At 27.2% G+C, this 21,446-nt stretch overlaps 1 protein-coding gene across 5 annotated transcripts in view; it reads left to right on the plus strand.

Annotated features, from left to right (window-relative positions):
* Positions 1–21,446, plus strand: part of LOC112597306 — a 210,187-nt gene that overhangs the window by 90,526 nt on the left and 98,215 nt on the right. For 3 of the 5 annotated variants that reach the window (XM_025343285.1, XM_025343284.1, XM_025343286.1), the window contains 2 exons: positions 477–556; positions 16,578–16,614. The gene's annotated coding sequence lies outside the window, so the exon portion shown is untranslated. The remainder of the gene's footprint in view (positions 1–476; positions 557–16,577; positions 16,615–21,446) is intronic. The other 2 variants (XM_025343287.1, XM_025343288.1) reach the window with 2 other exon arrangements.

Here is a 21,446-nt window from a genome sequence, read left to right on the forward strand (position 1 = left end):
AAAGGGAAATTTTGATAACCGCGATGTAATTATTAGATAATAAATATAAATGTAATAATAATATTGCTTTCGGCAGTGCTTATGACAGGGTTTTTTATTAATATTGCATTAATCGATCGTCATAACACTCATAACTATCCCCAAAAATATAGACTGAAATTTATTGGCCAACGATAAGATACGTGATTGAATATTAATATTATTTTAAGGAACGTCTTAGGAATGAGAGCCATACATTGGATATTATGCACTTTTAAATTACATCATAGTATAAGTAATCATTTAAAATATTAGTTTTGACTCTGCCGGTCATGTGATCGTCCACAATGTACGGGATTAGCTTATGTTAAGCCACAGTAGTTTATTATATTATATAGGTATATGGCATTGATAATATTATGTATTATATATGGTATTTGATTTCTTTTTTGTGCATTCATTGTTATATTAATACAAAATTGTATTTTTATTGGCAGGCATTGTTTATTGTTAAAGTTGAATGTAATTGCTGTCGCGAAGATTCATAAATTAAAATTAACTGCAAAACATATATAAGGTATGTAAATTTCTTTTTAATTGATTAAATGTGCTGTTTATCTAAATATATAATATATATATATATATTAGTGTCCTAACTGTATTATGCTATTAATAGTGGTGATCACATGAAATTTCCCTCAATATAAATATAAAATATTATATCGTATAGTTTTGAACGACTAATGAATAGAGTTCAAATGTTATAGACATTATTTTTTATTACATATTTATTTTAAACTATTAACCAAATTAATACAGAGTTATACTATGAGTCTATATAAAACATAAGAAACACAATATTTTCCTTTGATTATTTATAATAATAATTATAACTATTACTATTTTTTTTTTTTTTTAATACGTCAGTATAAAACTAAAAATGACGTAGGTGCAATATTTGAATTGAAATTGTTATCAATCTATTATTTATGTAGTACGAACTGTACAGCTTAAGTATATACACTAGTATATTATATACAGTAAGAATGTAGGTACAATAAGTATGATTGATAGTAAAATAATTAAAAAAACATGTTTTGTTGTTGAAGAAATCATCTAACGAATGGACTTCAGCAAAATATTAAACTAAAATAATAAAACATAAAATTATACACTTTAAAAATAATTTTCATAGTAATTCACATTATCTGATTTTTTAATATTTTTTATTCAATGTTCAAATAGGTATAAAATATGATAAACCATGGACTTAAAATAAATTCTTAGTGGTAGGTACTGTAAGCTGGCAACTGCAGTATTGCGTACACATTTTTATAAATTAACCATTTACTAATTAAGTAGCAGAGAGTCTCTTTGAAATTCAAAGCTTCAACCGACCATATACTTACTACCGATTGTTATTATCATTATTATTTTCACTGAAAATTTGCTATTGTTTTATAACCCGTTCACAACAGCACCCTCGTCGACGCCTATAATTGTACCGTGACTGTCATGTCTCTCCATATTTTACGATAACCGTTTGTACAATATGATATTATCTATAGTATTTATGTATAATAATGTATAATATATATTTGTATCGTCGAATTGCACTACATCGATTTGTTCTTTATTTGGCATTAAAACATTGCCACGGTTCGTCGACACTGTAAAACCGATGGGAAATTAAAATTTAACCACAACAATTATAACGCGTTTACCATCATCGCCAATTACGTCGAAACGCATCATAATATCGTATGTTTGGTTTTAATATTATGTTATTTTATTATTGTTATGCAAATATTTACCCGTGTCCAAGCACTCTTTATGCACATTAGTTTTTGCGCACATTCAAATTGTGTTCTCAGAATTTTAATTCAGTAATCGAATAAAATTAATGCTTGATAGATTATTGACGGTTGGTATTAAATATTATTTATCCACAATAATTATTATCATCGATCGATAAATATTTTACTTAATAGTATTTTAAAAATGAAAATCCATGTTAATCTATACACAATAATTTTATCCTAAACGGAATTTTATTTTATTCATTATTTGTAGTCACATATTTTTTTTCTTGTGCAGAAATTATTATTATTTTTTCTCACCATAGAATTCACAAAAATTTTATATTATGCGTTCCTCTGCAATATAGTATATATTTTACAATATCGAACGTAAATTGTACTGTAATACATACAATTTTTTTCCTTTGAATCGTTGAGTATTTTTAGAGAAAATAGCAAACTGTTGAATAAATCGTAAGCAAGTAAGAGTCTAGACCACGGAAGGATGTTTCAAAGCTCTTGAATATAAATCGACACCTACCACTAGTAACTGATTATAAATTATATATTTGTTTATTTTTTTTTTTACATATGTTTATATGTATGGTTCTTGTTATTTTAATTTTAATACATCGTAGTGGGTATTATTTTAAAAGTTCGTACGACAACGTGTTAACTGTAAAATATTTTATGACTCGCTTATAATAATATTATGTATTATTACGATTTGTTTTGTTGGTATGTTTTTAAAATTGACAGAAATTAAAAAAAAAAAAATATTAGTCTCATCACAAATGTTCATCATACCAAAATATTTTTTTTTATGTTTGGAAAACAAAATTAAATTAAAATACGTTTTTATAATATTTAGTTAATTTATTTTATTACCCACCATTTCTGTTGTGACAAAAAATATTGTCATGTTATAATGTTATATGTTATACTATAGCTATAATATATAACTGCAGTTTGCTGTATATGTATAGTTTTATAGCCAATGCAAATAATTTATCTGTTTTTAACAAAATATACATTGTGTATCCCTTGGTACAATTAACTTTTGTACTACTGTTGTAGTATTATGTGTGTTCGAAAGGCTCGTGACCTTTTTTGAAGGGTAAGCGATAAAAATATTATTTAAAAGAATAATCGTATAATAATATAACAATATATAGTATAGTATAAGAGAAATGAAATGCATATATACACATATTATATAATAATGTGTATTTATATCAGCCGTATTGGTTTATATATGAAAGCCGCTGAAGGTAAACAAAACAAAAAAAAAAAACAAATTATATGATATTGGACCTTTGAAAGTTTTGTCAGTTATGCTGGTTGGTCGGCCGCAATTGCCACGTTGTATATTATTATCAGCTATTGTTTGGCTTTTGGTAGACAATAAAAATCGGTTTCTATGTACAGTATGTACTCATATACGTTCGCATTAGTTGCACCCAGTGAATGTTTATAGATTATGATTTCCAGAATAAAAATAATAAATTATAATTTATAATATTAAATTATTGTTTGTCATTGTATTATTATTTTCTGAAACTGAAAAATTCGATTTTTTTATTCCTACATAAATCATATACACATTGGAAAAGAATATTGTTACTAAAAACCACTATTTCTTTTGTCGTATAAACTTTAACGTGGCGTATGCACACACTCTTGATTCGTTTCACTGATACTCCTACTACTGTTGTACATTAAATCTATTTTTGTGCTCAATTTCTATCTCGAATTTATACCATTTACTGATTAGTATCTTACTGTATAGATGAATGTATCATCGTACTATCTTTATTTTTGATAACAGATTATGTTTTTTTTTGTAATTCTTTAACTAACAATTAAATTTATTCTCATTTACAATAAAATTGATTTCTGATCTGAAAAAAAAAATGAACTGCTTGGTGAGGTGATATTTTTTAAACTGAATATGGAATCCACTTATAACAGCAGCTAACAACAATAACAAACATTTTAATTGGCAAACCATTAAATAAACAAATTAAAAAAAAAAAAATGTAAAAAACGTTTGTATACCTATTGTTATTTTAACGAGATTTTCGCCTCAAAAACAAAATAAAATCCTTTTTGTTCTATATGTATATAAACAGACGGAAATTAGCAACCGATTAACGTTAATAATATTTTATACATGAAGTGGCGTAAAACTGTAATACCTACAATCCGTTATTATGCTTAAAGTCAGCGTTAAGATGTATGTATACATTATAATATATTTAATACAATTATCGTATTATACAAACAGCTGTAAAACATACATTACATTCTTAATAATTTATGTCTAGTAAAATAAGTAATAAGTATGGTATATATACCGACAGAGGTCCGAATAATCTAGATTATTGATTCTGAGTATTGGTCTACAGAATAGCTATTGATTGTCATGATAAATCTAACATATTAAATCCAACAATTTGAGAGAACTTGACTTAGACCACAATTGTGGATAAAAAAAATTAGCTTATAGTAATCTATGTATTCTGTGGAATAACACTCTAGCATACTTGAAAATACGGTGATTGAAGAATTATATTATAGTGTAAGTCATTGTATAATGTACAGTATGTATAGTGGAAATTGCCTTCTCTACATTTCTCGGGGGAAATAATTGTGTAAATTTTAATTTTATAAGTCCACTATAGCGTCTGTTGAATAGTTTGAGTCTATTTTAGACAGAGTTTCAGGCAAGGCATTATGGGTACTAAACGCATACTCCATATCTGTTTTGATAATTTTACCGACAACAAAGATAAAGTTATTAAATAATTAATCAGTCGTCAAGACTTAGCGATTCTAAAAAATCACAAACCTTGACTTCACGCTGACCACGCTTCATGAGTTGTAACGTGTTCCGGATTAAATGGTTAATTCTAACTCTTAGTGAATCCAACTCTTACGTTCTAATGATAACGTTGTGATCACATTTAACACAAAAATAAAATCATACGAGTCTTTTAATGAATAAATCTAAAACAGACATAAATTTTGATTTACTTTTTACACCGCTCGAGATATTCCCAACTAAATTCGTTACACTATAGATTAGCATCTTTCAGAAGCTCTAAGCTAACATGGATAATTGGATTTGAGTGGAACTTATATTTTAAAAGAGTAAAACAAAATATAAATATATAAAAATGAAGAGTGGATGTAATACCCAAACTCCTGGACCAATGGATACTGAAACTCGATATATTTAAGAAACATCCCTTAAAATGACATTTTAAAAATGTATGTCTATGCATCTTTGGCTATGGCTAAAAACGTAAAATTTACAGCCTAAATAATCGATTACATGATAACGTGTAGTCCTTGGTTGACTCAAAATCGTCGAAAAACTAAAGTACTTAAAACCAAATCTCATACAGCTTTAATAAGCAATCAAGCTATGTTACTACTTCTACACCAAGCGTCCAGCTTAACATGTGCCTGCTGTTTGAATGAGACAGTAATTTTGTGGTAGTTTCAGCAATAGCTAAAATGCAGTGAAAGTTTTAAATCAATAGATCTCTGTCAATGCGGTTTGGGCTTACAGTTATTATCCAAAATGGTCGTTTAATCAAATGCCAAATTCGAACAAAATTTGTAGTGTTAGTGCCAATTTAAAGGTTGGAGTTTTTTTAAAGGGAAAAATAACTGGTCAATTTCGGTGAGTTGTCTCTTTCAGTCTTACCCTTGACCTCTTTACTACACATATTCTTATAATTTAACAGCAATAATAATGCCCATCACATTGTGATTGAAATATTCGTTTATTAATTTGCGCTAATCACATTTAAATTAGAATTAAGTTGATCAAGTTGGTACCTATACAATCTGTTATAATAATTAATATTTTTTTAAACTCAATTGAATCACACAATTATACAATTATTTATTTATATTTTTAAACTGTATATCTGCAGTAAATATTTTTCATATTAGAAACATAATTTAAATTATATAATATACATTATTGGTTTATTAAAGTTCGCCAAATCACATGATTATATTACTATATTATATTCAAGTTTCATAATTAAAGTTTTTAACGCTTGAAATAGCTGTAATGGGTACTTAAGATATGCTAAAAAATAATGCGTATATTCTTGTACCTGTTCTGAAATTACGAGCACTATATTTTATCCTTTTACTACATGAATCTTAGGGGAATGATTTTTAATTTTTTCCCTTTAGTGCAATTTACATTCACCAATTGTGCCTATACGTTCTACACAGTTTATTTTGCACCACGTAACATTTTAGTCCTGTTTAAATCAATGAATTTAATGTTACACGCAAATCACGATTCACCCCATCTTAATGACATTTGGTCTGTTACATGTATAGGTTTGATTCGTACTTTCAATTATTCTTCTATTTTTCTGTACCAACATAAAATTGAATTTCTGTTTTTAAATTACGGTACTCAAGAAGTTTTCTTTTAATCACGATTTATAAATCGTGAAACAGCAATTATTATTATCGAAGTCCGTAGAACTTTACAATATACATTTTATATCAATCGTCATTCTTCTGTGAAACTGTGTTCGAGTTTTATAATCGGATTCTTACAATAAACTCAAAAGTATATAATATACCTACGTCCTACACTATACAAGGTATAACTGGAGTATTTTACAATGTTAAATATTAATAAAATATGTTTTTAATTATTGTTATTATTATACATTTGAATATAAAATTGGCATATGCTAGGTAATATTACATAATTTTTTTAAAGTAATTAATTTTAATTTCTGAGTGTTTTTCAGCTAAAATAAATTTCATATATCGCTTAATACCGGTGAAATATATTTTAAAAAATCCTCTGGGAAATCTTTTGTAGACTATTTAGGTTTAAAGTTCTTTAATGAAATGCCAATTTGATAAAAAAAATAATATTTATTGTGGTTTATTAAATGGAAAAAAGGTAGTTTATAATTGAATTTTTTCTAAGCTAACGATGTTCTAGTAAAATTCTGCGTTCTTAACGTTGTTGGTTTTTATTTTATTTTATTTATTGATAATTTTATATACTATTAATTTAAAGATATAAATAACATAATCAGTCGATATGTTATACATATTTATTTTATACTTATTATTCTATGTACTGTCAATCTAAATTATTGTTGTGTAAATATGTAATATTATTCAATAAGTTCATTTTTTTTTTTTTATTCCTGTACAATATACAGTAAGAATGTTAACTCACTACTCCATCATAAGCTTAGGCTTAAAGGATTAAATATATTCTTCATCGATATATAATTTATTTTAAATAAATAAATTAATAATAATATTAATAAAAAAGTTTAAATATAGATATACTTTAACCACACTTTAAATATTTTATGCATGATTTTGTTTTGAAATTAGTAATCAAATTTGAATATTGTTATTATTTTTGAATTTAGAATAAATTAGGTTCATGGTAATAATTTAAAATATAAATATGAATGTCACTTAGAGGTGAGCGGAGCGAAACAAGTATCAAACGCCAAATATCCAGTCTCAATATTTTCTCCAGTTTTTTTTTTTTTTTTTTTGATAATTAAAATATACTTCGAATATTTTCGAGATACATAAAAAAATTTGTCATTATTATAGTTGGTACATTTAAAAATATGTTGGTAGCACTGGTATGGTGCAGAGAAAACACAAAACAACAAAAGACGTAAAAGAAAAAGAGCTTCTTGTTTTCGTCAACTTTTTTTTATATCCGTTGTATTTTTTTACTTCACAATATAGATGTGTAGGTTAGTAGGTACATAGACTTCTTTCCACACACTTATACGAATTAGACTATAATAAATTTATGAGATTGATGTTTGTTTACACTTTTAACTGCATTTCTGTGGATCAAAATCGTTTGAAGTCTAGAATAAGTACGTACTTAGGCTACACTATTGTATATTAATGTCTATCATAAACTCGTATAAATTCATCTGTTATAGTAGCTAGGACCTACTAACATAATAATTATTAAAATAATCGTAGGGAAGACGAGATCGTCGTATTTGTAAATTATTATAGTAGGTATGACAGTGGCTAGCCTTCTGTCACAACAGTTTGGTATATATGGTTACTTTTGTTATTTTAATTATTATACTCGTAATGATTTATGAACGGCGATAACAACAATGGCCGGCAGCTAATAAACTTCAAGTTCAATCACGTTCCAACACAATTTGTTTGTAACCATAAAACACTCAATGATTGACAGTGTGTATTTCTATTTGATTATCACAACTGCAAGTGAAATAAAAAGTAATTATATTGTATAGTATCAAATATTTTAAGCAATAGTTTTTCACTAGAGTGAAATGCATTGTAATATCATTATGATTAATGGTGTAAAGACATTTAATATTTACCACTGTTGTATTTTAGTCATATTACGATACTTTTTTCATTACATTCGTAAACTGAAATGTCCACCTTTTGTATCTCCAACAAGTTATAAATGAGGTAATGAGTGGTTGTACAAATTGTGAATTGAAAAAACATTCATATACCTATAAATAGTACATTTATGCACACACATGCGTACAATATGTGCGTATAGATATCAATTTATTATGTTTACATTATTTTATATTATTTTATAAAAATTTTAATTCCTCAGAAACTACTTTGGAACAATACACTCTTTAGAGTCTTGAAATGAAATTTTAATTCTATCATTGGATCCGTCACCGGTCTACTTTTCTGGTTTTATTAATATTATTTTTCAATAATAATAAGATCATAGTATCGCACGGCATTTTTATTGTCAATATAGCTACAATATTAATGTGGGTTAATTGTTCTGGTATTTTAAAATAATGATATGTTTTATTTATTTTTCCTCAGAAAAAGGATATTTGAATTTTTTGGGTTACTATATTATTTAATATTTTATAACTCAAGGTCCAAGCCCTCCTAGTATCCACATACTTGCGCTGCTGATATACCTCAAAATGAAAAAACTTTACCAATAATATCAACATTGCATTTTTTTAATAGTGAAATAAAAATTTTCCATTGACTTTATAAGTATAATATAACCACGTAAATAATAAAGCTGTGCTCGAAAAGTCATGTTTTACGTATTTTTTTTTAAATGTCTCTTTGGGCTTTGATTTACAATAATAAATTATGTTATCATGTATTTAATAATTTTAAAGAGAAACGTACATACGAGTATTATATTGTTTTCAAAATACTTTCTTAATTAAAAATATTAAATTGTATTTAAACAATATATATTGAGTTAATTTATAATTATTTTTTATTAAATACACAATAATTCTTTTGTATTGGATGACCATTTTACGAAAATTTTCAGATTATTATATAAATGTTTTACAACATTCGTTCCAATAATTAATTGAAATTTTAATTATCTGTATATTTTGTGCTTTGGCAGCCACATAGTGGCCGTTAATGAAAGTGAAATGTAATAAATTGAACGTTACGCGTATTACGTAGGCTCTTGTATATAATTTGGCTGACGTGAGTAGTACTTTTTGTGTGTTTGAATTGTTTGATACGAATCTACATGACCACTGGGTGCTGCAGCGATAAGAAGCAACCGGCTTTCTCCCCATAGAAAATTATAGGGTTGGTGCTTGGGTTGACCAACCCATAGATTTTCGTGCAGCAATCAAACGCAATGGTAAATCATATATTATTCTAAATTATATTATATTTCTCACTGTACATGCCCCGTATATATGCAATTTAAATTATTATGCTAAAATTATATAAAAAAAAAATATTGTTCTTTTTCTTTATTATTTCATATGTACCTATACCATGCAATAAAGAAAACATTATTTTTTGCATTCGTAAATATTATTTAGAAAGTATTATAATATATTCATTTTTAGTATACTTTAAAATATAAAATGCGTCTTAATATTGTTTTACTCGTTGCAATATTGTCATGTTGGTCTTACGTCGCGGGAAAACTATTTTTTATTTGCTTAAAATTTTTGAATCAAACTCAATAATGCATAAATTTATGCAATTTTCATGATGACTGTATTATAGTATTTCTTAGTTTACAGCAATGCTATATTGTTTCGTTAAGTATTTGCGTAACAATTTATTCAGCTATTCACGAATTCACAATATTATTCGTAATAGTTTATTAAATATTATGCACTGCGTTAAAAACGACGGTAATAATTTATGTTTTCTAAGAAAAATTGTTATTATTCTTAGACAGTTTTTGTCTTTTTAATTGACGATATGTAATGTGTTAAAAGTTTTGGAAACAAAAACAAACTATCGTGGCTTAGAAATAAGTGTTCACAAAATAATATTTATTACCAATTTTTTTTTAAATTGATGAAATGCAAAAATATTTTATTTTTTCAGCTGGCAGTTGTCTAGAATGTTATTGATGTACCTATATTTTGTTTTTTCGTTGTTTGTATAATCATACGACTTTTTCATTTAATGTTTACTTTGTAATTTATGGATATTTTCGTTAGCAAAGAATTCGATGAATTATTAATGTTAACCTTACTTTGAATTTTTACTATCATGATATTTAAACAATGTGCACAATTATAACGCGGTATGCAGATGTATTGTATCCGTCTTATAAAACGTACAGCACAGATAATGTTGATTCGACAGAATTCATTATAATAATGTGTTGATAATTTAATAATTAGGGTCAATTAATCTGTTATAAAATTAAAAGTTAAGAAAACTATCAAAGTCATCTCATAGGATTTTATTAATATTTTCAATTGTATGTAAGTTACAAATATTTCAAATATAGTTGACGTGCGCTATTTATAAGACACACTTTGGGGCCAGCATAAAGAGTCTTATTACCGAATGTATCTTATAGGCAAAGTGGGGAAAAAAATAAAATACTCATGAATTTTATTTTATTATCTTGTTTTTATTTTAATTTACTTAAATGCATATTATTACATATAATAATTATTATTATTATTAGTAAAAAATTAAAAAATTATAATTATAAATTAAAATTATTACATATTGATATAAAAATATAAATTATGTATGTACATACTTATTCTTTATGAAAAAAAAATTGTAATTCTGGTTTGTTTTGAATCATGTTTTTATATTCCGCAATGGAATTTCCGAAAATTTTAGATAGTTCTTATGTAATTTTTGAAAACAAATTTATTTTTAAATTTTGATCAAAAACGCTTATTTTTTACCATTTCCTTTTCTTTTCTTTTTTTTATGAAATTTAAGTCATCTAAACGAAGTGATGGTTCTTTTAACTGAATTTTTTATAATGTATTTGGATAAGTCCGGACTCTTTCAGATGATAATTTTCACGAATTACTTTTAAAATTGTAATATTATTTAAATCCTACGAGTTGCTTTACTTAATATTCTTACCTGTAAATTTAATATAAGGTCAATTAATTTTAATAATTTTTAAGCTAACAACACAAAATTGGTTTTACTGGACGTTAATTCGCTAGGTTTACAATAAAAAAAAATACGTTGTGACTGTCGTGCAAATTCGGTGTCAACTTAATGAAATTGTCTTGTTTTCATGTGTAAAAAAATAATCCTTTATCGTACATTTTATTTTCATTGCGTTCAGATATCTATTTTAAAACACATACCACTAGCACGGTGCAGTTTAAATTCATCTATTACGATATTATTACTTATATAGGAACATAAAAAAAAAAAAAAAAAAAAACATTATATGTGAATAAATTATTTATTAGATGTTTAATTATAAAGATATAGAGAGTAACCGAAATTGTTGGCCAGTGGTAATACTTAGAGTATGAATTACAATAACTGTGTCGTATAACATTATATTATTATTAGACACCTCGCTCGGGATTTGTTTACCACCGTCACCGAATCTAACATAAAAGCCCGAAATTCGGCGTTGTCCCTCTTCATGCACCTCAGTTTACGTTCGATGGTGGTGGTAATGGTGGCGGCGGCGGTGCCCATGAGCTTGTAACCGGGATTTCGTTACTTCCGGATGATATTGATTCCCCGGCTGGGCTATGCAAGATAGTGTTATCGTCATCGCTATTCCATCGCATAAACAAAACATGCGATTAAATAATAATACATCGTGAATATTTTCGACGACCACTTAACCATCCACGGTCCTACAATAATGAGACGGTGAGCTATTTATCCACTGGTAAGATGAAAAAATTTTCCGCCGCAAACGCACAGCTCTTTTCGTTCGTCATTCTCGATATCGCTGTAATAATTCAAAAGGCGAACGAACGATTTGTAAGGGCGTGGTGTGGCGGAATAACAATACGACAGTGCGACAATGGCCCGCGTGAACTTAATGAATCCGTCGGGGCGTTTTCGATGGAATCCCATAGCGGCAGCGGTGGCGACGACCGCAGCGAAATCCTGTTCAGAGTACACGTTATATTATTATTGTATGATATTTACGCTCATTTCGTGTCGTTGTTGTTATCATTATTATCATGATTAATATTATTGTAAGTAGTGTATGAGATATTATGCGGTATAGGTACATAATAATAATAATAATAATAATATGTGCGGGGGATTGGGTTTGGTTTTATTTTTTTTTTTATTTTACCGTTTTCATTCGCCACCCTAGGTCCTCATAAAATATTACTATCACCCGCATTCCACCGTTTTTCGTGCGTATATATAATATATGTGTTTATAAAAAACCGGAAAATTTTCGAAAAAAAAAACAAAACTAGCGCGCGCGTAGTATCCTTACTGCCGCCACACGCACACCACACCAACACAACTACTACCACGCTGCACCACTATGATCATGGTCTACGGTGGTAGTGTAACGGGACATGATAAATCGCACGCCTCCGGTCACGCTATACCGTACATACATTATCATATATATATAAATATACGCTTTCCTCCCGTCACCTCCAACCAAGACCTCCCGTCCCTCGTGTCCGTGTTCGAGGGTCGTACCTCCGGCGTGTGACCATATACCTGTACACATGCGTCGTCATCGTCGTCGTAATAGGTGTGCGGAAATTTAAATATATACTGAGTGCGCACACACACACACACACAAACGTATTATATTGTAATGTAATATATTATTATTATTATACGGTGAGTGACCGCGTATATTCATCATCGTAGTCCGCACACTTTCCTCCACCGCGGCCGATCTGATTGCGTGTGACCGACATAATATAACGCGACGGCGGTGGCGCGTCGGCGTCGCACCCATACCATATAATATATTGTGATATTATAATCCAATACATGCATATTATTTAATATTATGTAAGTATATACCGTTGGCGTCCTACCGCGCGTGCAAATACGTATTTATTTTGCTTGGTGGTTTTTTAACGATTAAGACATTATGCGGGCGTGTCCAGACCCACACACACATAAATATATACAAGTACACTATAAAATATATTAGGTATATAATAATAATAATAAAAATATAATGTATGATTACTTGCCGTGAGCGATCCATCTTGCTTGATTACCGTTTAATTTAACGGCGCACACACGGATAAAAACCAACCCTGTAGCACGCTATAGCATACAGGTATAGTGCCCAAATCACCTACCCCAGTGTTGACCCGGAATCATCGGGAAAAGGTTAAGTATAACAACAACACGGCGGCGAGATAAGGTCTTCTCTCCCACTCTCTCTCTCTTTCTCATACACACTCCTTGTGTATAGTGATTATCCTATAAATTGCACCTGAATTGCGTTTCACGATTATTGCGTAAAAGTTGCCCATATTATAATGAATATTAGAGGTGGATGGGTTAGTTGGTGGGTAAGTACGCGCTAGGACCAATTTATGTACGATACGCGTTAATATCGTAGTATATTATTATTCCAAGCATGGTATTATATTGTACAACACTATAATAATAATATATTTGTACAAAAATTACACAAGGAAAAATTCACGTTTATATGTGGACACATATTAAATTATCGGTTAAAGGCGTAGCATTATCATGTGAAAAAAATAAAAAATTTTCACTTTTAAATAAACTATTATACACTCTTATCATTGCAGTATTGTAATAATACGCGGTGGACAACCACGAGTGTACCACGAGGGTACCTAATCAATAACTATATATTATAAGTACAAAGTACAACTGTCGAAATAAAACCGAAAGGGACTGTTTAAGATTCGGCTGTGCTTGTAGTACACTATAGCTACAGATCAGACTTCAAGTAATTCTCCTTTTTGATTACATTTACCTCTTCGGACCTCTTACTACGGCACCTGCCGTTTCCTATTTTACGAATGAATTGATTTTTCCAACTTATATATTATACTTTAGTACAATCTTCATGTCACAACTCACGAACCGTTTCGATAAATTCAATCTGCTGAAAAGTCTTTTGGTACAAATGAAAAATAATATGCACACGGATAAAAGTGTGGAAACTGTCTCATTAATATAAATAATTCAATTGAATGAATATGTTTAATATATAAATTGTTGCAATTAATTTCTTTAATTATCATTCTATTGAAAAAGTATTACTTGACTGAAAAATAATTATGATTTTTTTTTAATGTATTTTTTAAACGTTTATTTTTTATTTAAAAACCTAAATACGTGAAAAATAAAAAATGGCTTTTAAAAATTATATTTATTGAAAAATTGTTCTCAATTTATAATAATCTATTTTTCCTGGACAGTTATTAAACTTTGACCAAAAAATGTCAGCTATTCAATAATTACCTTATTAGCTAAACCATTTTAACATACAAATACATTTTTTATTCTGTGTTTGCAATGATTAATGCAAGTGTTTTCACTTTTCAGTTAGTATTTTTAGATAGTTAATTATTAACACTGAGTTAGATACAAAAAAAAAATAAATATTGTTTAATGGTTCACTAAAATGTAATGGCCCTCTCAAAATGAGTTCTAATTCAACAAGGCATAAGAAAAGTATATCAATATTTTAATGACAATTTAATGAAAAGATAATGAAGTTACTATTTCTTAATAACGAATAATAATAATAGTCTAATTTTTGTAACTTTTTATTGTTAATACTTTGAACATTCATTTTTAATCGTTTTAATAATAATATAATGAAACATAGATATAGGTGCATCCACCTTCTCGTAAAAAAAGTTGGCAAAGAATTAATCATAAATAATTATTAGCTAACTAAATAATATTAATTTTAAAAATCTCATTTTTCCAGTGACTATAAAAAATAATATACTAAAATGATGTCAGAATTTTTGATACACATTATTGTTACAAACCATTTTAAGTACAAAACAGTTTCGTGGGAATTGCAAAAGTTATCGTTTAGGTAATAGCTTCTATAATATACAAGTTAAACTACGTCATCGCCTTGACGAAACAAATGTTATCTTTAAATCCAGTTTTAGTTTCTCGAAAATATATTGTATTTTATTATTCTTTTGTACTATTTTCAATAATAATCACACGAAAAAAGAAAAAGAAATCTATTGTTTTTATATATTCTACTATATTTTTTTCCTGGTATCAAATTCAAATAAGGTTCCCCAAAAAATATAAACATTTTTGGCTCGTATATACTTTGTTTTTTTGTGTACATGATTGATTTCAAATCGACCCGACCTTAAACTCGAAAACTTCCAGTCGATGGCAGATGAAAAAACCGTTTTTCTAAATGACGATAGAACATCAAATTTACCATGTTATATTATTATTATTATTTATTTTATCTGTCAAAATATGGTTAGAGAATTTATAACCGTAAAAAGAATTCTAATTTGCGATTTAATTAATTAATTTTAAATAAACATTTTTTCGGATATCCAACCTAAATACACATTTTATATAATATTATTGTATTACTTTTTGATATTATAATTTTTTGTAATAATAGTATACCTGTATACATAGCTTTTCGTTGTTATTATTGTCGTTGTATGATTGAAGTATTATTGATGTACATATATAATTTTATAATGTAAGGACGTAACGCTTATACATATTGATTTAAAAACTATTCTAATCACCATTTATTCAATTACAATTGGACTTATTCAAATAGATTAATTAATTTTAAATTTTGGAATTTTGAAGTATATCCAAGAACCATAATTTTAAGTATATAGATTAATCATATAATCTAAAGGGTTTTTTTGTAGCAATAATGCTTTTAATTAAGTATAGAAATTATTAACGATGATTTTGTTGAAAATGTTGATGTTTATTAAATATAAATTAAAATTCGGATTAGTATTATATTATTAAATATTAATATTAAGAATAATATTTTATAATAATAGTTTTAGAAGATAATATAAGGGCTAAAATAATTTGAATGTTATAGTAATTCATATAATCAGGAATTACGGTTTTATAATTTATAAGAATTGTATTAATGTTCTATACAATGTTTTATAATGTGCTATAATAAATCATTATTATTTTTTTCGTATTTTATGTATAACTATTATTAAGGGCTATTAAACTTAACACATAAACCTTAATAACTTAGAAATTACTCAATTACCCGTTTGAATTTTGATTGATGTGCGTCAATGTTATCAACATTTATGGTATATAATAAATATTGTACCTAATAATAATATTAAAATTAGAAGTGATATTAAATACATTATTAAAAGATTCCCAGCATAATTTTTGAATCACCCCACTGTAAATATGCCTGTTTTATATATTTATATGATGAAGTATTAATCATATAATAATTATAAAAAGACTCAGTTTCATCTTTCGATGATAGATAATGTGGCATTCGAAACTAATAATTATTTTTATTTTTAGAGAATTTTCAAGAACTACGGGAAGAATTATTTGTGAGGTGAGTTTATGCAATACAAAACTAAATAATTTAGTTATTATGTAATGAAAAAATATTTTATTAGAAAACAATTCTCAAATTGTATTTACTAATAAAATGGATTAAAACGGACAATAGGAATGGTTGAATTTCTAGTGCATATTATTTTATTAAAAATTTTAATCCGCTAAAATTGAAATATCTATTGTATAATATGTATGAAATTATGTTTATTTAGAGCATAATAAATAATAATGTTAAGTATACGTGTATTGTAAGTATATTTTTATTTAATTTTTAAAAATAAATTGGTACTTACAACAAATATTTTTTCTACGATTTCTCTAATTGTTACGTTGTTTGCGATTTCATTAATAATTAAAATATAATAATATGAAAATCACCTATGAAACGTACATATTATATGACAATATAAGGCGGGTACCTTATAGTTTATACATTTGGTTTTAATCTAAACATACTATCTTATACTTTTTCATAGTATTTTTAAATGTAAGCAATCTGCAATGCACATTCAATTAACTCATAGATTTATGTATATTTCGTCTCATATTATAAACTATACTGCGACATACCTGCATAATTATTTTATTTGACACGCCCAACTTTTCTGGGAAGTAAGTAATAATTTCTACCTGCACTTACATTATTGCTTTTACTCGGAGATCTTACGTTTCTTCGTGTTTCAATAATACATGGAAATTTGTATTTCTTTTTTCAATTTTTATCACTCATGCACAGATGGTACCCCGAACGAAAATGAAAACGCACCAGTATGTACAACGCACCGGGTGACGGTGGATATGGATTTTTGGTTCGGCGGTTATAATATGGTAGCATAGGTGGCGGCGATGACGCCGACCCAGATTGCGCTTTGCCAAAGGATATTTTATTGCCCTCGTCCCCGGATTTGGCAAGGCGACAGATTCACAAATCATTTTCTTTCTTTTTCGTTGTGACTGGCTTTAGGTTTCGATAAAAATAATATAGTATAAGTTATTTATCAATAATCATGCGTTTAGTCGATTGTATATTATATCATACATACCTGCAGTTATACATAGGTTATAAGTTGGTTCTATCAACAATTTCATTATTAAATCAATTATGATCTCCTAAATGTATATGTTAATGAAACAATAATTTTGTACAGAAAAGTCCTGATAAAAATTTCGTTTACAATGTTATTGCGTTAACGTTCTGAACAACAGACTTCAAATTGATTATGCATATTATTTGACGATAGTAAAACCTGAATTTAACGATAAAGATTAAACTGTGCTTAAAAACAGAATAGTACCATATAATTTATTTGTGATCATATAGAGATGTAGAAAAATTATGCGGAATATTGATTCGATAAAGTCACTCATTGGAAGATTGTATTCAGTCATTTCGACGAAAAAATGTCAAAACTTATTTACTTTTAACGATAAATAAATATCAACGTATTTCCATAAAAAATTTAGTTTGGTACATATAAATAATATTTCAATTTTTATGTATTTAAAAATTTGAACACCATTTAAAACATAACGTTAATTTTTTTTATAAGAGATCAACGTACTTTTTTCGACTTAATATCACTTAACAAAAATAATATTATCTATTTTTGAATATTAAATAATGCTATACATTTTTATTTTCCATAACTATTAAGTTGGTTTTAACTTTCAAATTATACAGTTGTTGTAAGATTAATTTTTAACTTTAAATAATACGTTTGTTTTGAATTTTTAACGATGAATATTTTCAAAGAAAACCTATTCTAAAATAAGTGAACTTTCTTGTTATTTGACATTTATGACAGAATATTCTAAAAACTATTTTTAATTTGATAATTGTTTAAAAACTTAATCTATTTTTATGGAGTCTGGTATTGTTTAATCATTATTATTTGATAGTAATAATAGTTATAAGAGTAATATAATGTTTTAATTTGAAAATATTATTATACAATAGTAATGAATATTGTAGTCATATGGAATAATAGGTCGAATTGATTTTTGTTTAATTATAAACGTGAATTCAAAGTCGGGAGTTTGACGTTTAATCCTACATACTGTACATACATTTTTTTCGGGTTCCATTGCAAACATACATATATATTATTCCGTGCTACCTACTAAAGTAGATATCTGGTCTGACCAGAAACAGCATTAAGCGTCCGGAACGGAATAGAAATGGGGCCTATTTGCTGAAATAAGTCCTGGCAGGCACTCCGACGTACGGAACTTGAACGTAGTCTCCCAAACATATATTCTTCAACTGAATTATACCCAAGGGTCTTCTATTCCATCAGAATCTCCTTTTTTTCTCTTTTCAGATTCTTTGTATAACAAAAAACGATTCGTTTAGACAATATACGCATGACCTGTATACTAAACTCATGTTTTCATTTATTTAGGTATAACGTCCGACTGACGCAATACCGACAAATAATAAAATATTGATATTATTATAATATAATAGAACAAAACGTAGGAAATATTGTCTTACTAATAATTATTTTTAGTTAAATTAAAATGTTTTTATTAATTATAATTATTATTATTTATTATTATAGTTAGGTATACGTATAACTCATTAAAATCCGATAATTTATTTATTGTTATTGTCAATTACAATAACATATTATTTTATGTATCACATAATACAATAGTTTATAACTTAATAACGTGTTATATGAGTAGTGATAATCAAAATTGGTCTTGGTTTTGCGGTCTCGCAAGACCAAGACCAAGATTAGGTTTGCAAGATCAAGACCAAAACAAGACCAATGTTGCAAGACTCTTGCAATTTTTTTTTTTTCCCCGAAAACACATAAGTGTATCTAGTATTCATTAAATAATAATTTATATAGAAAATAATAAGAAATAATTTTTATTGTTTTCAATTTGATCAGTATTTAAGAAAATGGAAAACTATTGAATAAAAGATTAGAAATGATTGGAAATGATTAGAATTAATATTACAAAATAACATAATTGTTTCATACTGACAAATTAGTAAAATTATTTTATTTTCCCAAAATCGATAAAGACGTCGTAAGTTGCTATTCTACTAATATGATAATTTTGTCCATAATACACCTCTACTTTGATTCGAATATATTAATAATTGCTGGAAGTCATTACGAACTACAATAGGTATCGTTTTAATTGTGAGTGCGTTTTTATTATTTTTTGAAGTTTGTGTGATATTTCTGTATCAGTCATTATGTACCTAATCTAGTGTCCTATACATGGCTGAGGGTGAGTTGCTGTTCGACTTGTCGTTTCTGGTGTTGATGACCGGTGAATTGCGGCCCGGTAATATTTTAGGTATAGGTTAGTTGCGACCGAGTAATTATCATTACCTAAGTTATATATACATAACTATAAATGAAAGATTCGCGATGTATATGGGAAATTATATTTTTATATAATATAAATCAGTGATTACCTTTTTGCTACTACAGACCACTTTGAGAATTTTCGATACGTCACGGACCACCTCAACGAGAATCAATTTTTTTACACATTTTAAAATTTAGATTATAAATAAATAAAAACAATGGAATTCCTTACAACAGTCTTTAATGTTTATAACTGATAATGTTTTACTAAAGCTTAAAATAATTAACAATTTAACGCAAATTACTATTCCAAAAAAAATGTACATTATAATATTATATTTATTTAAGTTTGTATTATTATCATTATATTATATTATTAATACAATTTTAAATTTAAATTAATATATTTGTGATATACATTTATACTTAAACTAAACTTAAAAATTTGTTATCTTTTGTTAGATTTTATAAAACAGAACTAAAATAACTACGACAACACACGCATGTCGGCACAGTGACTTGGTAGCATACTAGCATATTATTATATTATATTTTATTAATTATAATATTTGTCATGATATTTATGTTGAGATCTTACAATTATACACCCACCCGGACTTGGCTACCAACCCATATAATTCAGATATGAAGCAATTGCTTCAAATAATATTACATCCCACTGCCACGTATATATTACATATATATGTAATATATATACATTATTATATGGTCGCAATTCGTACGTACCTCTCATAAACTCGTGCCGCAATTCGTACGTACCCTTTATAAACCCGGGCTGCAACTCGTACGTTATTTTGGGACTGGGCCGCAACTCACCAACACCGCTTTACATCTTGTATAGCATATCGTTACTGATTACTGTCGTAAACTTGTATTCTGTTGGTAATACACTCACGTTTAACACGAATGCTTCAGCTTTTTCTTACCTTTACCTAATAAAACATATATTAATTACAAATATACTCGCATATTAAAAGAAATATTAACATTTAATAAACTGTACTGGTGAATAAAAGAAGAATACAATTTTAATTATGAATATTAAATATTGTCATTATAACAAATATAATTATTAAGCAATTTAATATTTGGGGCAAACCATACATTTGTTTTTATTGTTATTATTTTTTAAAGCGTACATCAAAAAAAAAAAAATATATAACAATTAATAACTAATTTTTTATAAGCATTATAGATAATGACTACTAATGAATAATAATTAGTAATAAAAATTAAATTATTTGACTTGTTTTTATGTTAATATTTGAATTATTAATATATTTAATATATTAGACCTAAGTTTCATCTAAAGGTTGTTAAAAACCCACACACAGGTATTTCATTTTTTTTATATATTTTATGAAAATAGCAAGAGTCTTACAAAAGTCTTGCGCAAGATCAAGACCAAGACCAAGACTAAGTCTGCAAGACCAAGGTTTTGAATGTCTTGGTCTTGGTCTTGTTTAGATCATTA

The sequence above is a fragment of the Melanaphis sacchari genome, unplaced genomic scaffold (genome assembly GCF_002803265.2).
Source record: "Melanaphis sacchari strain LSU unplaced genomic scaffold, SCAv2.0 Contig40_pilon_pilon, whole genome shotgun sequence".
NCBI classification, from domain to species: domain Eukaryota; kingdom Metazoa; phylum Arthropoda; class Insecta; order Hemiptera; family Aphididae; genus Melanaphis; species Melanaphis sacchari.